Genomic DNA, 5,901 nt, shown 5'->3' with positions numbered 1-5,901 from the left:
CGGCAGAAACTCTACAAGCCAGAAGAGAGTGGGGGCCAATATTCAACGTTCTTAAAGAAAAGAATTTTAAACCCAGAATTTCATATCCAGCCAAACTAAGTTTCATAAGTGAAGGAGAAATAAAATCCTTTACAGATAAGCAAATGCTTAGAGATTTTGTCACCACCAGGCCTGCCTTACAAGAGACCCTGAAGGAAGCCCTAAACATGGAAAGGAACAACCGGTACCAGCCATCGCAAAAACTTGGCAAAATGTAAAGACCATCGAGGCTAGGAAGAAACTGCATCAACTAACGAGCAAAATAACCAGTTAATATCATAATGGCAGGATCAAGTTCACACATAACAATATTAACCTTAAATGTTAATGGACTAAATGCTCCAATTAAAAGACACAGACTGGCAAACTGGATAAAGAGTCAAGACCCATCAGTCTGCTGTATTCAGGAGACCCATCTCACATGCAGAGACATACATAGGCTCAAAATAAAGGGATGGAGGAAGATCTACCAAGCAAATGGAGAACAAAAAAAAGCAGGGGTTGCAATCCTAGTCTCTGATAAAACAGACTTTAAACCATCAAAGATCAAAAGAGACAAAGAAGGCCATTACATAATGGTAAAGGGATCAATTCAACAGGAAGAGCTAACTCTCCTAAATATATATGCACCCAATACAGGAGCACCCAGATTCATAAAGCAAGTCCTTAGAGACTTACAAAGAGACTTAGACTCCCATACAATAATAATGGGAGACTTCAACACTCCGCTGTCAACATTAGACAGATCAACGAGACAGAAAGTTAACAAGGATATCCAGGAATTGAACTCATCTCTGCACCAAGCGGACCTAATAGACATCTATAGAACTCTCCACCCCAAATCAACAGAATATACATTCTTCTCAGCACCACATCGCACTTATTCCAAAATTGACCACATAATTGGAAGTAAAGTACTCCTCAGCAAATGTAAAAGAACAGAAATTATAACAAACTGTCTCTCAGACCACAGTGCAATCAAACTAGAACTCAGGACTAAGAAACTCAATCAAAACCGCTCAACTACATGGAAACTGAACAACCTGCTCCTGAATGACTACTGGGTACATAACGAAATGAAAGCGGAAATAAAGATGTTCTTTGAAACCAATGAGAACAAAGATACAACATACCAGAATCTCTGGGACACATTTAAAGCAGTGTGTAGAGGGAAATTTATAGCACTAAATGCCCACAAGAGAAAGCAGGAAAGATCTAAAATTGACACTCTAACATCACAATTAAAAGAACTAGAGAGGCAAGAGCAATCACATTCAAAAGCTAGCAGAAGGCAAGAAATAACTAAGATCAGAGCAGAACTGAAGGAGATAGAGACACAAAAAACCCTCCAAAAAATCAATGAATCCAGGAGTTGGTTTTTTGAAAAGATCAACAAAATTGACAGACCGCTAGCAAGGCTAATAAAGAAAAAAAGAGAGAGGAATCAAATAGATGCAATAAAAAATGATAAAGGGGATATCACCACTGACCCCACAGAAATACAAACTACCATCAGAGAATACTATAAACGCCTCTACGCAAATCAACTAGAAAATCTAGAAGAAATGGATAATTTCCTGGACACTTACACTCTCCCAAGGCTAAACCAGGAAGAAGTTGAATCCCTGAATAGACCAATAGCAGGCTCTGAAATTGAGGCAACAATTAATAGCCTACCCACCAAAAAAAGTCCAGGGCCAGATGGATTCACAGCTGAATTCTACCAGAGGTACAAGGAGGAGCTGGTACCATTCCTTCTGAAACTATTCCAATCAATAGAAAAAGAGGGAATCCTCCCTAACTCATTTTATGAGGCCAACATCATCCTGATACCAAAGCCTGGCAGAGACACAACAAAAAAAGAGAATTTTAGACCAATATCCCTGATGAACATTGATGCAAAAATCCTCAATAAAATACTGGCAAACCGGATTCAGCAGCACATCAAAAAGCTTATCCACCATGATCAAGTGGGCTTCATCCCTGGGATGCAAGGCTGGTTCAACATTCGCAAATCAATAAACGTAATCCAGCATATAAACAGAACCAAAGACAAGAACCACATGATTGTCTCAATAGATGCAGAAAAGGCTTTTGACAAAATTCAACAGCCCTTCATGCTAAAAACGCTCAATAAATTCGGTATTGATGGAACGTACCTCAAAATAATAAGAGCTATTTATGACAAACCCACAGCTAATATCATACTGAATGGGCAAAAACTGGAAAAATTCCCTTTGAAAACTGGCACAAGACAGGGATGCCCTCTCTCACCACTCCTATTCAACATAGTGTTGGAAGTTCTGGCTAGGGCAATCAGGCAAGAGAAAGAAATCAAGGGTATCCAGTTAGGAAAAGAAGAAGTCAAATTGTCCCTGTTTGCAGATGACATGATTGTATATTTAGAAAACCCCATTGTCTCAGCCCAAAATCTCCTTAAGCTGATAAGCAACTTCAGCAAAGTCTCAGGATACAAAATTAATGTGCAAAAATCACAAGCATTCTTATACACCAGCAACAGACAAGCAGAGAGCCAAATCAGGAATGAACTTCCATTCACAATTGCTTCAAAGAGAATAAAATACCTAGGAATCCAGCTTACAAGGGATGTAAAGGACCTCTTCAAGGAGAACTACAAACCACTGCTCAGTGAAATCAAAGAGGACACAAACAAATGGAAGAACATACCATGCTCATGGATAGGAAGAATCAATATCGTGAAAATGGCCATACTCCCCAAGGTTATTTATAGATTCAATGCCATCCCCATCAAGCTACCAATGAGTTTCTTCACAGAATTGGAAAAAACTGCTTTAAAGTTCATATGGAACCAAAAAAGAGCCCGCATTGCCAAGACAATCCTAAGTCAAAAGGACAAAGCTGGAGGTGTCACGCTACCTGACTTCAAACTATACTACAAGGCTACAGTAACCAAAACAGCATGGTACTGGTACCAAAACAGAGCTATAGACCAATGGAACAGAACAGAGTCCTCAGAAATAATACCGCACATCTACAGCCATCTGATCTTTGACAAACCTGAGAGAAACAAGAAATGGGGAAAGGATTCCCTATTTAATAAATGGTGCTGGGAAAATTGGCTAGCCATAAGTAGAAAGCTGAAACTGGATCCTTTCCTTACCCCTTATACGAAGATTAATTCAAGATGGATTAGAGACTTAAATGTTAGACCTAATACCATAAAAACCCTAGAAGAAAATCTAGGTAGTACCATTCAGGACATAGGCATGGGCAAGGACTTCATGTCTAAAACACCAAAAGCAACGGCAGCAAAAGCCAAAATTGACAAATGGGATCTAATTAAACTAAAGAGCTTTTGCACAGCAAAAGAAACTACCATCAGAGTGAACAGGCAACCTACAGAATGGGAGAAAATTTTTGCAACCTACTCATCTGACAAAGGGCTAATATCCAGAATCTACAAAGAACTCAAACAAATATACGAGAAAAAAACAAACAACCCCATCAAAAAGTGGGGAAAGGATATGAACAGACATTTCTCAAAAGAAGATATTCATACAGCCAACAGACACATGAAAAAATGCTCATCATCACTGGCCATCAGAGAAATGCAAATCAAAACCACAATGAGATACCATCTCACACCAGTTAGAATGGCAATCATTAAGAAGTCAGGAAACAACAGGTGTTGGAGAGGATGTGGAGAAATAGGAACACTTTTACACTGTTGGTGGGATTGTAAACTAGTTCAACCATTATGGAAAACAGTATGGCAATTCCTCAAGGATCTAGAACTAGATGTACCATATGACCCAGCCATCCCACTACTGGGTATATACCCAAAGGATTATAAATTAGTCTACTACAAAGACACATGTACACGTATGTTTATTGCGGCACTATTCACAATAGCAAAGACTTGGAATCAACCCAAATGTCCATCTGTGACAGACTGGATTAAGAAAATGTGGCACATATACACCATGGAATACTATGCAGCCATCAAAAAGGATGAGTTTGCGTCCTTTGTAGGGACATGGATGCAGCTGGAAACCATCATTCTTAGCAAACTATCACAAGAAGAGAAAACCAAACACCGCATGTTCTCACTCATAGGTGGGAACTGAACAATGAGATCACTTGGACTCGGGAAGGGGAACATCACACACTGGGGTCTATCATGGGGAGGGGGGAGGGGGGAGGAGGGAGGGATTGCATTGGGGAGTTATACATGATATAAATGATGAATTGATGGGTGCTGACGAGTTGATGGGTGCAGCACACCAACATGGCATAAGTTTACATATGTAACAAACCTGCACGTTATGCACATGTACCCTAGAACTTAAAGTATAATAAAAAAAAAAAAAAAAAAAAAAAAAAAAGAGAGAAAAAAAAAAAAAAAAAAAAAAAGAAAATCTACTACAAAGTTATAGCAAATAAAAAATGGTACTGGCATAAAAACAGATACAAAAAAAAAAAAAAAAAAAAAAAAACCAAACTTCTTTACCCAAAATTGTAGCTCACGGCCTTCATTAGATGACCTATTGGGGCAAATAAAGTTTAACCATGTGAACAGGTCTCATTTTGTCAGAAATATAATTTGCATCCACCTATTATTTCTATTAACTGGTGAATTTGTATTGCTATCTCATGACTAAAGCTCTAAAATGAAAGTTATAATATCTTTGTGTATGTATATATGTTTAAGTGTATTTATGCATATGTACATACATTACGTTGTATGTTGTGTCTACATGGTAAAATATGACATAGTTATCTAGAACCCCTTTAAGAAATTCTATTTAAATTGGCTTAGATAAATGAGTGTTTACATAAAATATATACTAATTAACCCAAATGCCTTTTAGTTCATGTGACTTAAGTAAATCTTTAGTAAAAAGTTGGTTTAAAAATTGTTGTTAAAATAAAAATAAAAATGACTTCAAGATTGTAAACACACATTTTTCCTGGGTTTATTGCTCAGACAGTTTTATCTTTTTCTTCATTAGTTGTTTTAAGGTGTCAGAGTTTGACACAAAGGTTATAAAACTATAAACATATAAGCTATAAACATATAGCTTTATAGTTTTATAACCTTTATAAACATATAAACATATGCAACTATATACTATAAGTCTAAAACAGATCTTTGTGCAATTCTTTGATAAATAAGACTAATTCAGTATTATTGGTTTAATAGAAATAACTATTTGAGAAACAGCTTCTGAGTTATTGGCAAAATGCATATATATTTAACTTTAAGGTTCTTACTTAGGTGAACACCTGATATTCACAAGCTATAAAAGTAGTTAACAAGAAAAATAGCTAGCTTTGTCAAATATCTCAGTTTTAGTAAGTAATCTATACATAATGGTTAAAAATAGGTAATGTAAACAAGATAAATATTTATAAATAAGCTTTCATATAATTCAAAATCTTAAAGTTATGTTATATTAAATTAAGTAATAGATACTCATTAAATGTTTGGATCATTTCAAATAAAATAAAAAACTTAAACAAATTGCTGTGCAGCCTGGCCAACATGGTGAAACCCTGTCTCTACCAAAAAGTACAAAAGTTAGCTGGGCATGGTGGTGAGCACCTGTAGTCGCAGCTACTCTGGAGGCTTGAACATGGGAGGTGGAGGTTGCAGTGAGTCGAGATCACGCCACTGCACTCCAGCCTGGGTGACAGAGTGAGACCCTGTCTCAAAAAAAAAAAAAAAAAAAAAAAAAAAAAATGCTGAATATAAATATGTTTGTTCTTGGTTTCTTAAATTTTTATAGAAATACTAAATATATTTGGATGTACTCATATACATTAAAAATTATGTAATAGAAAAATAGGTTTCTAAAAATTATAAAATTGTTCTCATCT

This window comes from Rhinopithecus roxellana, chromosome 5, assembly GCF_007565055.1.
Source record: "Rhinopithecus roxellana isolate Shanxi Qingling chromosome 5, ASM756505v1, whole genome shotgun sequence".
Lineage (NCBI taxonomy): Eukaryota > Metazoa > Chordata > Mammalia > Primates > Cercopithecidae > Rhinopithecus > Rhinopithecus roxellana.
This window is presented reverse-complemented; position numbering follows the sequence as displayed.